We start from the raw sequence: 18,881 nt of genomic DNA on the forward strand, positions 1-18,881 counted from the left end.
ATATCAGGGCAGGAATGGCTTAGAGGATGGAAAGGAAGCATGCAAAAGCGGAAGGAATACAAGAAGTTGAAGAAGTTGCTAAGCTGTCCAGCCTGACCTCTTCGCATTCAAATAGTCATAATTTGAGCTACGAAAGTCCAAATGATGCGGTTTTAGTTGCATTGGAAAGCTAACATCTGGGGCTTCAATTTGATATATAATTTGACATAGCGGCCATACAGATAGATGATGCAAACGCGCGCTCCACGCAGACGCGTTGCATATGCGAAAATCAGCATGGCAGATTTCATAACCAGCGAATTCTGGGCTGTTTTTGACATAGTTTTCGGCCCAGAAAACACAGATTAGAGGCTATAAAGTGGGGGAGTCCATCCATTCATTCATTATCAGATCTCATTACTCATAATTTTAGATTTAGATGTAGTTTTAGGGAGAGAGGTTCTCCCCTCTCTCTTAGGAGTAGGATTAGGACTTTTATTAGAATTAGGATTTCATCTTCTTCAATCACAGGTTCAATGTTCTTTTTATTTATTTTATCTTTTATTTGTTTTTGAACTTTTCCATGTTACATTTGATATTTTTATTAATTCAAATTGAAGTATTTCAGACTTATTACTTTTTTTATTAATTATTCTCAATTGTTGTTTTAAATTATATTTTCTCTTCTTGGCTTTGGTTAAGTAATTAGTAACGCTTGAGTTATTAAAATAAAGCAGTGGTTGAAATTGGGAGTTGCTGATTAATTTGGATATCTCCAAGCTAGTCTAGGACTTGAAGATCAAATTAATTGGTCCATTTGACCTTCCCTTATTCAGTAAGGGTTAACTAAGTGGGAGCAATAAACAATTCTCGTCACATCTGATAAAGACAACTAGGATAGGAATTCTAATTCTCATATCTTGCCAAGAATTTTATTAATTATTAATTTATTTTTCTTTCTATTTAAATTACTTGTTCAAACCTTTTCAAAACCCCAAAAATATACCTTTGCATAACCAATAATAAGAACACCTCCCTGCAATTTCTTGAGAAGACGACCCGAGGTTTAAATACTTCGGTTATCAATTTCAAAGGGGTTTGTTACTTGTGACAACCAAAAACTTTTGTAAGAAAGGAATTCTTTTCGGTCTAGGAGCTATACTTACAACGGGAATTTATTTGTGAAAGTTCTAGACCGCACGAGAGGAAATCCGATTCTTCACTTACCATTGTCAGCAGCAAGAAGAACTTTTGTACGAAGAAAACAAAAGCCTTCTGGAATTTTTGTCGGTTCTCCTTCCCTTCAACACTCATATCCAGGACATGCTTTGTCAAAGATGCCAACATAACACATTTGAGGCTGTCAAATATTGCCTTGTTTGCCTCTTACAGTTTGCCTTACTCAACTTTTTCAGAAAAATGATTCCCTACAATATTTTAATAGCAATAAATCAGCCAAAAAGGCTTAGTTTAATTTTCTGTTCCTTAATGAACCAAAATCAAAGGAAGCAATGAACCGAAAATAAGCAGAATTTGGAAAGTGTATTACCACCGTTGTTTATGCCCAGCGCATTTGCTATCTTGCCAGGTGTTATGTATATTTTACCATGGAGAGTTTTCAGGCATCCATGGTAGTCATCATAGCAATCAATCAATCCTCTCAAGAGGGCATGAGAGACGTTCATTTCCGGGACATGTGCCAGCACACCAAATTCCATTTCTTCAACTATATCTTTCCTTTCCTGACTTAAATTCCTGAACACACTAACTATCAAGTGAATGAAAATCACCAAGCTAACTGAACAGAACACCATTCATGTGCTGAATAAATCGTTATAAACATTCAATCATCAAGAATAGTATTTCTCCATGCAAAAGAAGTCAATTGAACAGACTAACAATCAAGTGAATCAAAATTAGCAACTCCACTGAACTGAATGAAAATAAGAACACATTTCATTCCAAGCCCCAGTTACGTTGTAAAAATGGAATCAAAATACGTCGATCTACTAAACGAAGCAACTCAATCCAGTAAACCTAAAATACAACTAGGAGAAACAAGAGATTGCAAGATTTTAAATGAACAATAATTTTTCTCATACCTTTCGCAGCCTCTGTTGCTATTTTCGTTCATTTTTTCTTCTTCCTTGCGAAATCTTCTTGCGATTCTTCTCTAGTAGTGGTTTTCACAGAGAACGTGTGTGAAGTTTGAGTGATTTTGAGATAGATTCGAAGAGAAGTAGCAGTTTCGTGCGTGTTGAATAAGAAGGAACAATTTTTCATAATGAAGCGCGAAGGAATGTTAACGTTTTGGGGGGTTTAGGGCGCGTGTTATACATGCTCATTTAATGGTATTGGGTTTTTTGGTGTTGGGCCAGCTTGGATGGACTTGGATACAAAATTACATGGATGTGTAGCATGACTGTAAAATAAATGTATTCACATTTATTGTTAGAGAATAATTAGAATCAATTTAGATCAATTAGTATCATTTATATTTATATAGCATATATGTATATTAAGTGTAGGATTCTATATTTTTATTGATTTAATTCTTCTAGCACCTATATATACCCCTTGTGCATTGTACTTTTTCACACAGCTGAATAATATACAAAACACTTCTTTCAGACTATTTTCTTGTTTCTAACATGATATCAAGAGCATAGGTTTTTTTTCAATGGAAATTAGTCCATAGCCCTTTTGTTTTTTTATTCCAGCAGTGTTCTTTGTCCTTGATTTTCATTTATTTCTCGACGCTTCGGATCGTTACCACCCTTACCATCGTCTTCGTCTCGTTGGAAACCTCCAGACAGACCGTCACGCGCCACTGCAAGCACCTGCCACCATCAGTGTTCTTCTCATTTTCAAATTGATCTCATGTCGTCAGATTGGATCCTCGATCAATGGCCCAGATGCTACCATGTGTCGCACCCGCACAGGTTCACGGTCAACCTGCAACTATATCCAATCTAACCCGTCAGACCCGCGCTTGGACCTGAATCGACCTATTGGTTGACCCGCGTGTCTGTGTCAACACTGACGTGGTTTCTTCCTCCATTCAGATGTTGCCATGTGTCCTCCATGTGCTAACGCAACTGTTGACATGGAGGTTGACATAGAAAATAGTGAGACCTTTCTTAAGGTTTTTTGGTGAGCACTTTCTAATTCTGCCCTCTGTTTTCACATTTTCTACTCCGAATTTGCAGTTTGCTCTCTGGTGCATGAAATTGTGATCTCAATGGCGCCAACAACTTGGTACGCACAATTGTAATATCACTCTTCTTCACAACTTCGCACAACTAACCAGCAACTACATTGGGTCGTCTAAGTAATAAACCTTACGTGAGTAAGGGTCGATCCCATGGAGATTGTTGGCTTGAAGCAAGCTATGGTCATCTTGTAAATCTCAGTCAGGCGGATTCAAATGGTTATAGAGTTTTGATAATTAAAAGATAAATAAACATAAAATAAAGGTAGAGATACTTATTTAATTCATTGGTGTGAATTTCAGATAAGCGTATGGAGATGCGTTGTTCCTTCTGAATCTCTGCTTTCCTACTGCCTTCATCCAATCCTTCATACTCCTTTCTATGGCAAGTTGTATGTTGGGTGTCACCGTTGTCAATGGCTACTTCCCGTCCTATCAGTGAAAATGGTCCTCTACAGTTCCCCGCATGGCTAATCAGCTGTTGGTTCTCGATCGTGTAGGAATAGGATTTACTATCCTTTTGCATTTGTCACTACACCCTACATTCGCGAGTTTAAAGCTCGTCATAGTCATCCCATCCCAGATCCTACTCGGAATACCACAGACAAGGTTTAGACTTTTCGAATCTCAAGAATGCTGCCAATGGATTCTAGCTTATACCACGAAGATCCTAATTTCGGATTCAGATGCCCCATTGTTAGATGGGAGTCGATGTGAATTGTTTATTAGAAACCCAAGAGATATATATTCAAGCTTGTCTTCATGTAGAATGGAAGTGGTTGTCAATAACGTGTTCACAAGTGAGAACGGTGATGAGTGTCACATAATCATCACATTCATCATGTTCTTGTGTGCGAATGGATATCTTAGAATAAGAATAAGCATGAATTGAATAGAAGAACAATAGTACTTTGCATTAATACTCGAGGAACAGCAGAGCTCCACACCCTTAATCTATGGTATGTAGAATGGTTATAATGGTTTTCGAATATAAAGATAAATAAAGCATAAAATAAAGATAGAGATACTTATGTAATTCATTGGTGAGAATTTCAGATAAGCGCACGAAGATACTGTGTTCCTTCTGAATCTCTGCTTTCCTACTGCTTTCATCCAATCATTCTTACTCCTTTCTATGGCAAGCTGTATGTTGGGTTTCACCATTGTCAATGGCTACCTCCCGTCCTCTCAGTGAAAATGGTCCAGGTGCGCTGTCACAGCACGACTAATCATCTGTTGGTTCTCGATCATGTCGGAATAGGATCCATTGATCCTTTTGCGTTTGTCAATATGCCCAACACTTGCGAGTTTGAAGCTCGTCACAGTCATCCCATCCCAGATCCTACTCGGAATACCACAGACAAGGTTTAGACTTTCTGGATCTCAAGAATGCTGCCAATGGATTCTAGCTTATACCACGAAGACTCTGATTAAGGAATCCAAGAGATACTCATTGAATCTAATGTAGAACGGAGGTGGTTGTTAGGCACGCGTTCATAGGTTGAGAATGGTGATGAGTGTCACGGATCATCATATTCATCAGGTTAAAGTGCAAATGAATATCTTAGAATAAGAATAAGCATGAATTGAATAGGAAACAGTAGTAATTGCATTAATACTCGAGGATCAGCAGAGCTCCACACCCTTAATCTATGGTGTGTAGAAACTCCACCGTTGAAAATACATAAGAATAAGGTCTAGGCATGGCCGAATGGCCAGCCTCCCTAAATGGCATATGAATTTGAAAATAGGGAAAAAGGACCCCTAGTACAATAGTAAAAAGTTCTATTTATACTAAACTAGTTACTAGGGGAAGCCAACGTTAGTGACATTCAACTTTATCACTAACGTTGGCCAAGTCACAATAAGCCACGTTAACCTAGTTAACGTGGAAGCTAACGTGAAGAAACAAGGTGGTCGACAACGTTACTGACACCAAACATTTTCACTAACGTTGGAAGGAACCCACACAAGCCCCAATAAGCCACGTTAACTCCCACGTTAACCTAGTTAACGTGGAAGCTAACGTGAAGAAGGGAGGTGATCGCCAACGTTAGTGACACCCAACATTGTCACTAACGTTGGAATGAGCCCACACAAGCCACTATGAGCCACGTTAACTTAGTTAACATGGTAGTTAACGTGGGCAAAAGTCCCACCTGGCAGCCTGACCATGCCTTTTTCAAACACGTATAACTTGAGCCACAAAGCTCCAAATGAGATGATTCCAGTGGCATTGGAAAGTAGGATTCCAGAGCTTTCCAAGCATATATGGCACTAAATGGTTGACACTAAATTTCAGGGAGAAAACCTGCCCCGAAAATGAAATGATGAACATGGTATCAACCTATAGTAAGGCCAGCTGACCTCTTCACCTTCCAATAAGTGTAACTCGAGTTGTAGAGCTCCAAATGATGCGATTCCAAAGGCATTGGAAAGTAGACATCCAGGGCTTTCCAACAATATATAATAGTATGGGTTGGACATTGATTTTGAGCTCCAGAACTTGGAAATATTAAAGCCCCTGGTCGCTAGCGTTATCGGCACTCACGTTTTCCATTAACGCTAGCGACTATGCCAGCGACCATGTCCACTTCAAAGGAGCATAACTTGAGTCACAGAGATCCAATTGAGGTGATTCCAGTTGCATTAGAAAGCTGACATTCAGAGCTTTCCAACGATATATAATACTCTATAGTGGGCATGAAATTGGAGCACAAACAAGAGGCATCTTTTAAGCCCCAAAAACACCAACTGGGCAGCAAGTGCAACGTTAGCCACAATAACTTTAGCACTAACGCCACACTTGTAGCGTTAGTGTGGCTAACTTTAGCACTAACTTTAGCACCTGGACCTCAATTTAACTCACTTCTCTCTCAAGTCCACTTCAAAGCTCAAGCAAGCAAGCCCAAAATTGTCAACCAATCAAGGCCACAAGAAGCATCTAGAATAGGAATTTTCATTTAAGTGTAATTTGCTTTTAATTTCATTTTGTAATTTAGGAGAGCCTATATAAAGGCCTTAGTTTTTTACATTCAAGTCATTCTAGATACGGGAGAAAGGAAGGAAGGGGGAGAGAGTGAAGACCAATTCGAATTTCTGTGAATTGGCACACTCCAAGGGGAGTGGGTCTTCGGACCCCTCCCCTCAACCACTCTTCTTCCTTTTCTCTTCTTTTCTTCCTTAGGAGTAGTTTATTTTCTTTGTATCTTCCATTTATGAATTTTGAAGTTTCAATTTCAGTTTAATCTTTATCTTTATTTTTCTGCACTTTCTTCCTTTTCTATTTTGGTAGAGGAATGATCAACTAACTCTTTTCATTGGGTTAGAGAGCTCTATTGTGATTCAATGGATCAATTGTAGTTCTTATTCTTCTTCTTCTTTCTTTTCTCTTGATTTTACTAGAGAGCTTTCGAACTTCATCCAATTGGGTAATTGTCTTGGAAGAGAAATTGCTCATACTTGAATTTCCTCTGAACTTTGGAAGAGGAATGAGGAAATCATGCTAGAAATGCTCTCTCACATTGGATTAGGTTGGGGGTTGGATGGATATTGTGACATGTAATCCTACCAATACTTTGATCTATGAATGTGTGTGGTATAATCAATGACCAAACTTCATCTCTTCTCATGAGCAATTAAATCAAGGAATTGGAAAATTGTTCAAGCTTAGAGAGATTGGATTGCCAAGGAATTGGGATCCAATCACTTAAGATTGCCAAGGAGATCAATGAATGCATTGATTGAGGAAGAGATGAGAATGAACTTGATCCGGAGGATTGCAATATCTCTTGATCCTAATGTTCATTTTATTTTTAGCTCTTACATTTACTTTTCTTGCCATTTTACTTTTCTGCACTTTATTGCTTTCTTTACTTTTATGCCATTTACATTTCCTTGTTACTTATCACTCCAATATGATTTGTCTAACTAGGATAATCAATTAACCATTGATTGCTTAATCCGTTAATCTCTGTGGGATTCGACCTCACTCTTTTGTGAGTTATTACTTGACGACAATTCGGTATACTTGCCGAAGGGAAATTTGTTGAGAGACAAGTTTCCATGCATCATTATTGCAAGCTCTCAGAACATTTGATTACTACCTGTCCTACTCGCTCACCACGTCCTGATCAACTCAAGTATCATTCTCATTCCAACTTCTCCAAGATTGTGTCTGCTTCTGCTGTTGCTACTACTGCTAATCTACCAACTCCACTCCTCTCACCCCGTCTCCCGTCTTTCTATCTGATATTGCGTCTCTTCTTCAGCATCTTCTCTCCCTTTCTGATAATACTCCTATTGCTTTGTCGACTCCTCCAGGTAATTCTAAATAGTACTCTAATTCTGGTTGCTTTCATCACTTGTCTCCTTTGCGTCTTATTTTCTCATCTTTGTCTCCTACTACAAATGCACCTTCTGTTAATACTGCTAATGGTTCCCTCTTGTGTGCGACACACAAGGGTTCTATTTTTCAGTCAATTATTAATCTCTCTGATACTTATTATATTCACAAATTGAACTTTAATCTTATTTCTGTTGGTCAACTTGTTGATCTCGATTTTAATGTCACCTTTTCTATTTCTAGATGTCGTATACAGGATCGTCAAACGAGACAAATCATCGGGACTGGACATAAGGTCAGAAGGTTGTTTGAACTCGAAAATCTTCATATTTCTCCTATGTCAAATATCTATGTCGTTTCTTCTCCATCTACCTTTTACTTATGGCATCACTATCTTGGCCACAGCTCCTTAGGAAAATTGCATCCTCTTATGTTTTAGAGTGTTTTGGGTCAATTTAATAATGAGTCTTTTGATTGCTTTTTTTGTCAAACAGCCAAACAACCTGCTTTATCTTTTCACAATAATTCCTCTCTTGCTTGCTCTTCTTTTGATCTTATCCACTCTGATATTTGGGGCGCCGCTCCCAATGCTTCTATAGGAGGGGCTCGATACTTTGTCATTTTTATCAATGATTATTCATGCTTTACTTAGGTTTATTTGATGACTAATCGTCATGAATTACCTCAATTTTATGTTAACTTTGTCACAATGATTAAAACTCAGTTTTCCAAAGTCATTAAAATTTTACCATGCAATAATGCTATGGAATACCGTGACTCCAAGCTTCTAACCTTTCTTGCAGAACAGGGTACTTTGTCTGAATTTTTTTGCCCCGGTACGTCTCAACAGAATGGACGAGCTGAACATAAACACCATCACATTCTTGACTCTATTTGTGCAATGCTTATTTCTTCTTCGTGTCCTGAGTGTACTTAGGGTGTGACGAACGGATTTTTGACGGTTTAGAATTTCACTAATGAAATCTCGTTGTAAAGTATAGTTTCTAAACCAAACAATAATCCTTTCATACAAAAAGTTGTTTGTCATTAGTACAAACCCCTAGAATTTATAAACCGAAGTATTGGACCTCGGGTCGTTCTCCCTAGGATTTGCAATAAAGTGTCTTGTTATTGGTTGTGAGTTATTTTGGGGTTTTGAGATTATAGACAAGAATTATAAATGGCAAGGGAAATAACCTAACAACTAATAAAGCTCTTGGCAAGATATGAGAACTAGAAGTCCTATCCTAGTTATCCTCCTCAATTGTGATAACAAATTATCCATTACTCCCACTTAGTTAACCTCTAACTATGGAGGAAAGTCAAGTGGATGAATCAATTTGATTCCTCAAGTCCTAATCAACTCCTAAAGGAAAGACTAGCTTTAGAGGTATTCAAATCAATTAGCAACTTCTAATTATCAATCAACAAAAGGATTAGATAACTCAAGAGTCACTAATTACTCAACCAAAGCCAAGAGGAACAAAAGCTACACTAAAATCCTACCAAGAATTTCATCAAACACTTGGAAGGCATGAAAGAAAAGCATAGTAAATTGATAACGAGAATAGAATCTAACAACAATTATTGCAAAGAATTAACAACAACAAGCAAGGAAATCACAACTATCATGAATTACCTCAAATTGCATTATTGGAAGAAAACTAAGGAACAACAATCTATCCAAAACAAAATGAAGAATTACAATTATCAAAACACATAACTAGAAAGAGGGAGATGAGAAGATTGAGAATTGATAAAGGAAAATTGAATCAAAGTATGAATTAAACCTAGATCTAAGAAGAGATATTAACCTAAACCTAATCGTAATTCTAATTCTAGAGAGAAGTGAGAATTTCTCTCTCTAGAAACTAAAACTAAACTAATCCTAGTGAGTGTGTGTCAATTGATATCAATCCCCTTCAATCCTTGGCTCTTATATGCATTTTGGCGCCAAAGTTGGTTGCTGAAACCTTCCAAAATCGCCAGGCACGTGTTGCTTTAGTGAGGTCATGTGCCATCATCGGCGCGTGCGCGCACGGTACGCGTGCGCGTCCTTGGCCTGTTTCGCAATGTGCGCGCGAGCGCCTTGTGCGCGTACGCGTGCTTGGCCTAGATCAACTCTTTAGCTTTTTGTGCTTCTCCCCACTTGCATGCTTCCTTCCTTGCTTTCTTTGATCCATGCCTAGCCTATTTCAATCCTGTAATTACTAGCAAACACATCAAGGCATCTTATGGAATCAAAGAGAAGTTAGAATTTATCAAAATAAGGATTGAAAAGCATGTTTTTACACTTAAGCACAAATATGGGAGAGATAACAAAACCATGCTAATTCATAGGCTAAATGTGACAAAAGGTTATCAAAATACTCTAAATTCAATACACAACAAACCGTCGAGTTGGGGTTTGTCAACCTCCCCACACTTAAGCCTTAGCATGTCCTCATGCTAAAATAAGAAGGAACTAAGGGATATGACATTTATTGAATGCAACTAAACTATATGAATCCTAGCTAAATGCAACTACCTAAAGCAAATGTAAATGCTTAATTCAAACATATCAATTTGCCAATAGAGCATGTGTAAGCACAAGGCTAGTTAATAGGAATTAATTCCAAACCACAATTGTATTGAATTATCAAAAAGAATTTAAACTTGCAAGAGTATAGATAATATGGGTGAACACATGTGATTGAACTTTTGAACCCTCACCGGATATGTGTATCCGCTCTATTCACTCAAGTGTTTAAGGATCAATTCACTCAATTCTCCTCTAATCAAGCTTTCCAAAATTTGATTTTCTTCTAATCAATCAACACTTATTCAATGCATGCATACATTCATCATGAGGTCTTTCACTTAGGTTGTAATGGGGTTAGGGTCAAGGTAGGATCATTTATGGTTAAGTGGACTAAGATTTGAATCTTTGATTAGCACAGACTTCCCCACCTAACTATACAATGACCTATACAAGTTCAAACTATTCTAACTACCCATTCTTCACTTTTTCTTACATATTCATGCATCCTCATTTGATCCATAACACCTATGCATTGACTCCTTTTTTATTGACTTCATTTTGGGGTATTTTGTCCCCTTTTTATTGTTTTCTTCTTTTCTTTTTTTTTTCATAAACAATTTTTTTTCTTTTCTTTTTTTTTCTTTTTTTTCTTTTATTTTTCTCATTTTCACTTTTATTTCTTTTCATTTCTTTTTTTTTCTTTTGTCGAACTATATACAAGAACATCAATGCATAAGGTCTATTTATTTGATCAATACATGAGTATGTACCCAATTCCTAAACATGGAAGTATACTACCCCTTTTATCCCATCCAATGTTCCCAAGCCTCACCAACTTTGAATAATAAACACTCTCACTAGCCTAGGCTAATCAAAGATCCAAACAAGGACTTTTACTGGTTTTTCGCCTTGGGCTTGTAATGTGCTATATTGAGAACAAGTTGGTTAAGCATAGGCTCAAAATTGGCTAACAATGGAGAATAAAAGGTTGGCTATTTGGGTAAGTGGCTAATGAAGTAATGGCCTCAATCATATAAATGCATAAATACAAGAAATAGATGGACATATAGAATCAAGCAAATCAAGGATTACAATCATAGAAAGAGAACAATTTCACACAAGAATGAAAATAAGTGGCTATAAAATGCAACCACATCAATAGGCTCAAGTCTCACAAGCTTGTGTTCTTAGTTCAATGCATGCTTCACAAAGTATGAAATTCAAGCAAGTTTGCCAAAATTTTCTTCAATCAATTGGGTCAATGCCCTATATTTAAACTTCTTGGAAACTTTCAATGTTTGACTAGGCATTGTTGTGATTGAAAAATTCAAAATTTTTTCTTAGTTCACCCTTTCCTTTTTCACTTTAAACCAATGTCTTATGCAAAGAGGGTGACTAAATATTTGCAATCCAAAATATGATTTCTAATCACAACCACAACTAAAAGTAAAGATAAACAAAAATGTATAAGGAAAAATCCAACTAAAAGTACGAAATCTATCATCAAAAGCATCTAAAAATATCCAAAAGCATCAAAATATCTAAAATCCAAAATAAGCAATAAAAGTATCCAAAGCAAACTAGAAATGCATCAAAATATATACAAAAATGTGCAAAATAGGATAACTAGGCTGAAAAGTTCACCGGTTCCCAAATAATGCTACCGGTGCCCTCCCCACACTTAAAACCAAGCATCGTCCTCGATGCTAAACCGGAGGATCAGTGGGAGGTACAACGATAGGCTCTGGCTCGGGCTGTGGGACCGGCTCCTCATGAGTCTGTGGTAGCTCTGTAGTGTCAGGGGCATCCTGCTGAATCGGTGCCTCCGCCTCCTCCTCCTGATGATCCTGCTCATCGGAGGCTGGAGAATCGGGAAGCGGAGGCAGCTCAGCACCCAAGGAAATCAGTGCCTGGTCCATCCGGTCCAAACGGCGCCTGACATGGCGTCTCTCACGCTCTAAGAACCGGAAAAGACGCTGGACCAGGAGATAAGTAGGTTCAGGGGCTGCTGGTGGATCAGTAGATAATGAAGGGGCTGCGGCTGTAGAGGATGATGGGGCAGCTGTAGGGGCTGATGGTGAAGGTGTCCCCATGACAGCTCTGCCCCGAGAGCGGCGTCTGGCAGGTGGTCGCTCATGCACCCAACCACCCCAGGGAATAGTAACCTCCCTGTCATCAGCATCAGGGGGTGGTGGTCGCACATCGTCATCCAACCATGGAACCTCAGCTAGGGCCGCCATACTCGTGACCAATGTAGGAAATGGGAGTAGGCCACGAATATGCGCCCGCCACATACACTGTCGGATAAGTCTAGGGAAAGAGACCTCCTTCCCCTCCATAACACACCCAATCAGTAGAAGCATCTCCATAGGGATCTCAGAAAAGTGGGTGGTAGGTAAGACATAGCATGCGAATATCATCTGCCAAGTCCTGGCCTCCCTAGTCAAATGAGTAAAGAGCATCCCTTTCGGCTTGGTATTGTTCGCATCCATAACCCAAGTAGCATCTGGTAACCCAATGACAGTCCTGAGTGCCTCATAATCGAAGGTCATGCTGTGTATGGCCAACTCAGCCTGCTGGTGGGCACACAACTCATCAGGGACATGCCGGCACTGTAACGCCTCCTCAATAGCAGTCTCAGTAATCATAATCTCCCTACCCCTCACCTGGACCGAATCCAATGTCGGACGGAAGAAGTTGCAGTAAAATTCCTTCACCCAAGATACATTGATATCCCCCAAATCTCGGTCAACAAAGTGAATACCCAACTCAAGGATCTGACCGGTGATAGACCGTCTCACATCAGTAGGGAGGAGCAACCTTTTCTCAATGTTCAGCTTTGTATTTCGATATTTAGAAAACCGGAGCTCACAGTAAAGATTGGGGAATTTGTCAGGGTTGGTAGAAGGTAACTGCTGATTCTCCTTGTCTACATCATTTAATGGATTCTTGGCATAATTCTTCTAGATGGAAGGAATGGAGGGGGTGGAGTGTTTTCTCTTCTTGGAGGTAGTGGCTATGGCTTTGCCTTTATCCGACATCCTGAAAATTATGATAGAATATATAGAACATTTAGCATTTAACAAAGAAAGCATGTTCAGGATACAATTATCAAAGGATAATCATGATGTTGCAATGAATATGCAAAAATGAACCAATAAACCAAGAAAGCAAGTTTCATTAAAATCAAAGAATATCATCATAATTTGAAAGAATTGTTAAAGGAGGTTAAAGGTAAGCGGAAGTTAGATGGTTAAAGAAATTAGTGAGTTAGAAAAGTGGATTAGTGATATGATGATATTTATGCGTAATGAAAAGAAAAAATATGGTTCATGTTCACAATGGTTGTGCAAATCCGGGAAGTCAAAAGGGAAACAGAAATTTGCCCAAAATTAAAATGAAGACCAAAATGAAATTAATTTCTTTGAAAATCGGGCAGCATTCCGGCTTAAAATTAGACAGTCCCGGATAGCAAATTACCACAGTTGGCATAGAAAACAACATCAAATAGGCAAAGTGACAGTGGTATGGCATTCAGGCAACATGAAATGCACAAAATCAGTCCAAACATCAGCATACAACATCCAAATAGCAGACAACATATTATGCACGAACGGAGCACTTATCAGGCCTAGAATCCTCTATCCAGTCCTAGCTACCTAACCGCAATTATTTCTATCTAACCTAGCATACAAAATTTGAATTTGAACTAACTAACATACAATTAGACTAACTAACAGAAATTAAAGATTAAAAGAAAAAACTGAAAAAATTGAGTGGAACCTGGGAGTAGAGAAACTGAACGTGGAAGGGAAATGGGAAGTGGGGCAACAGAAGCAGGGGCTGCGCCGCCGTGGACGGTGGCGGGGAGTGGCAGAAAAGGAGCGGCGGTGTGGGTTGCTACGGTGGTTGCGCCGGACAGCTGTCAGGGTTGAGAGACAGAGAGAGGGAGTGGCTTACAGATAGAGGATGGTGAGTGGGTTGGTTGAGAGTCGCCGGTGGTAATGGTGGAACGGCGGCGGTAATGGCCGCGGTGAGAGGGAAGAGAAGGAGAGTTAGAGGCGGAGGGAGAGAAGGGTGAGAGTGAGTGGTGATGAAAGAGAGAAAGAGAAGAAGAAAGGAGGGTGGCCGGCGGTGGTGGTTGTTGCAGCTGCCGCGGCGGTCACAGGGGTTGAGGGAGAAGACGAAGATGGAGGTTGGGGGAGGGATTGCGCGACTGCGCAGTGTGTAACGCGTGCTAGGGTTATCCCTATTTTGAATCGACGCGCGCGCGCCACCTGCGCGTCCGCGTCCTTTGAGGAAATTTGGGACCTACGCGTGCGCGTACAACGCGCCTGAGCGTGGATGAGCAAGATAGGAAGGGACGCGTGCGCGTACAGTGCGCGCACGCGTGCATGGAGTTGGGCTAGGGGCTTAGAGTTGGCCCAACCCAGGCCTAACTCTCTGGAGAATGGCCTGGAAGTCGCGCAATCAGATCGGCGCGCACGCGGCATGTACGCGTCCGCGCGCAGTGAGAGAAATTGGAGATCCACGCGTGGGCGTGCAGTGCGCTCCAGCGTGGGTGGCAGAATAGGTATGGGCGCGTGCGCGTATAGTGCGCGCACGCGTACATTGGATTGGGCCTGAGGCTTAGGATAGGCTTGGGGCACGCCCAACTCTCGGGTCCGTGGCCTAGATTGGTAGCAGCACGCACGGGACGCGCGCGCGGCAAGTGCGCGTCCGCGTACATTGCTAAGTTATGAAATGGCGCGTCGGCGCGATGTGCGCGCTCGCGCAGATCGAGTTGGGCCTGGGGCTCAAAGCTAGCCCAGAATTGGCTCAACTCTCTGGGGTTTGGCTCAATCAATTGCAGCAGCAAATCGGCGCAGACGCGGCAAGTGCGCGTTCGCGTGAGTAGTCGTTTCCTTAAAAACGGCGCGCACGCACATTGTGCGCGTCCGCGTGGATTGTGTTGGGTCCAAGGCAACTTTTTTTTTCTTATTTATTTATTTTTTTTCTTTTTATCAGAAAACAAATTGCTAGATGCTCCCTTTAGTGTTCACAACTCTTATTCACTCAACTATCATACAATTCACAAAAATACAATTTTTGACATTATTCATCTACTACTAAACGCAACATGCATGTGACTAAGCTACAATTAAGTTGTACAAACAATTTGTATGAAACATCTACCTACAATGGTAACTCAAATCACTTATTAAGTAAATGTAAAAGATTGGAAAGAGTTTACCATGGTGGGGTGTCTCCCACCTAGCACTTTTAGTTTAAGTCCTTAAGTTGGACCTTCGAGAGGCTTGTTGTCATGGTGGCTTATGTTTGTACTCATCCTTGAATCTCCAAGGATCTTTGCTCCTCAATTGGTTGACAGAATTTCCAACCATTTTCATTAAGCTTGGGCAAAGTTCTACCCAAAATACGAGTTCCCATATTTGGTCTTCACATAGCGAACCGGGATCCCATATCTTATTTTCGCATCCATCCGTTAGTTGAGTTCCATGATTTTGTCGGATGGGTGGTTGACATAAATGTGGTGGACGCACAGAATTCTCTTTACTCCACCAATACTTCCTTCTAGATCCATACAAGGTAATCCTTGTCCCAACATCATCCCTATACCTTGAGGCCTTGACCTTAATGAGCTTAACACCTACTTTCCAACCACTACACAACTCATTCTTACTTTTAATTCCACAAAGAGTTCTAAGTTGACCATCATTTTCAATCAAACCATACTCAAGTGAGAAATTAAAGCTTAGGGATAGAGATTTTACCCACTTGAATGTTGTATTGGATGGTAACTTGGGAAAGAAGGCTTCCCCACACTTGGACAATGCAAGATCCACTTCCTTGTGCTCTTTGTTGATTGTTTCCACCTCTTCACAAGCTTCTTCAATTTCAACCTTTTCCCTTTTGTTACATGGCATGGTGTTGACATATTGTTTAATGGGAGGTGATTCAACTTTAGATAGGAATTCATTGATGAATGAATTCATCTCTTGATCAACCTCTTCGTATTCTTCAATTTCAATATACACTATGCCATCTTCGTTATCCGTGGGAGGTTGTACACGTGCTTCTATAACTTCAACTTCACGTCCAATGGGAGAGGATTCGATTGTAGATAGAAATTCATCCATGATGGAATCCATCTTTTGATAGGCCTCTTCCAAGTCTTCAACTATGACATGTCTTGGAGGTTGCGCACCCTCTTCAACATCAATATTAAGCTTCATGAAAGAATTCTCCATGATGCTATATTCCCATGGACTTTCAATATCTCCTAAATCTTCAACCACTTCTCCCTTTTCTTCAATGATCATAGGCTTCTCCAATTGTTCTAGCACAAAATAGCATCCCTCATCCCCCACCGGAGTTTTCAATCTCTCCTTCATGCCTTGCTCTTCACTTGATTCTCCATATGTGGCTATGGAAGCACCTTGAGTGTTCAAACATTTGTAGGCTAAAGTATGCACTACCTTGGTCAAGTTAGTCACAAACTCTAAGGTGTTCCTTTGCATATCCACTTGTCCTTGAAGTAGCAGGGTAAGAGAATCACCTATTGGGGCTTGGCGTGAGTAGGAAGGTTCATTATTTTGGAGAGAGGATTCATGGTAGGAAGGTGGTTCCTCTTGATAAAATTGTGGAGGTTGTGTGTATTGAGGTGGTTCTTGGGAGTAATCTTGATAGGGTTGTGGTGGTTTTAAGGGTTCTCGCTCATAATGGTCATAAGAATATGGTGTGGATGATTGGTCATATGATGGATATGGATCATAGGAAGGTGCTTGGTATGGAAAGGCGTGTGAGAGTGGTTGAGGTTCATGTTGAGGATGAGATTCATAGGCATATGATGGTGGTTGTTGAGTGTCACAAAAAGATTCATCATAGCCGTTAAATTGACATGCATTAGGATGGAAATTATACCCATAAGTATCCGGAGGTTGTTGCCAATAGGAGTGATCAATTCCTTGAGGCTCCTCCCATCTTGGAGTGTTCCATCCTTGGTACATGTTAGCATTGAAGTTCACATTCCCTACAACACAATTAGAACCAAACCATAGCCAAAGTGAGAACTCATTATGGAAAAACAAAATAAAACAAACAAAAATTAAGAAACATACAAAAGATAAACCTATTCACAATATTCACATATGTACAATAACCAATAACACAACACCATTGCAACTCCCCGGCAACGGCGCCATTTTGACGAACGGATTTTTGACGGTTTAGAATTTCACTAATGAAATCTCGTTGTAAAGTATAGTTTCTAAACCAAACAATAATCCTTTCATACAAAAAGTTGTTTGTCACTAGTACAAAACCCTAGAATTTATAAACCGAAGTATTGGACCTCGGGTCGTTCTCCCTAGGATTTGCAATAAAGTGTCTTGTTATTGGTTGTGAGTTATTTTGGGGTTTTTGAGATTATAGACAAGAATTATAAATGGCAAGGGAAATAACCTAACAACTAATAAAGCTCTTGGCAAGATATGAGAACTAGAAGTCCTATCCTAGTTATCCTCCTCAATTGTGATAACAAATTATCCATTACTCCCACTTAGTTAACCTCTAACTATGGAGGAAAGTCAAGTGGATGAATCAATTTGATTCCTCAAGTCCTAATCAACTCCTAAAGGAAAGACTAGCTTTAGAGGTATTCAAATCAATTAGCAACTTCTAATTATCAATCAACAAAAGGATTAGATAACTCAAGAGTCACTAATTACTCAACCAAAGCCAAGAGGAACAAAAGCTACACTAAAATCCTACCAAGCATTTCATCAAACACTTGGAAGGCATGAAAGAAAAGCATAGTAAATTGATAACGAGAATAGAATCTAACAACAATTATTGCAAAGAATTAACAACAACAAGCAAGGAAATCACAACTATCATGAATTACCTCAAATTGCATTATTGGAAGAAAACTAAGGAACAACAATCTATCCAAAACAAAATGAAGAATTACAATTATCAAAACACATAACTAGAAAGAGGGAGATGAGAAGATTGAGAATTGATAAAGGAAAATTGAATCAAAGTATGAATTAAACCTAGGTCTAAGAAGAGAGATTAACCTAAACCTAATCCTAATTCTAATTCTAGAGAGAAGTGAGAATTTCTCTCTCTAGAAACTAAAACTAAACTAATCCTAGTGAGTGTGTGTCAATTGATATCAATCCCCTTCAATCCTTGGCTCTTATATGCATTTTGGCGCCAAAGTTGGTTGCTGAAACCTTCCAAAATCGCCAGGCACGTGTTGCTTTAGTGAGGTCATGTGCCATCATCGGCGCGTGCGCGCACGGTACGCGTGCGCGTCCTTGGCCTGTTTCGCAATGTGCGCGCGAGCGCCTTGTGCGCGTACGCGTGCTTGGCCTAGATCAACTCTTTGGCTTTTTGTGCTTCTCCCCACTTGCATGCTTCCTTCCTTGCTTCCTTTGATCCATGCCTAGCCTATTTCAATCCTGTAATTACTAGCAAACACATCAAGGCATCTTATGGAATCAAAGAGAAGTTAGAATTTATCAAAATAAGGATTGAAAAGCATGTTTTTACACTTAAGCACAAATATGGGAGAGATAACAAAACCATGCTAATTCATAGGCTAAATGTGACAAAAGGTTATCAAAATACTCTAAATTCAATACACAACAAACCGTCGAGTTGGGGTTTGTCAGGGTGAAGCTATTTTTACTGTTGTTTATGTTATCAATAGACTTCCTTCTTTTGTCCCTGGTAACATTACTCCTTTTGAGCGTCTTTATCATATCTCTCCAGATTACAGTTCTCTTTGAATTTTTGGTTGTGTCTGTTTTGTTCTT

The sequence above is a fragment of the Arachis hypogaea genome, chromosome 4 (genome assembly GCF_003086295.3).
Source record: "Arachis hypogaea cultivar Tifrunner chromosome 4, arahy.Tifrunner.gnm2.J5K5, whole genome shotgun sequence".
Taxonomy (NCBI): domain Eukaryota; kingdom Viridiplantae; phylum Streptophyta; class Magnoliopsida; order Fabales; family Fabaceae; genus Arachis; species Arachis hypogaea.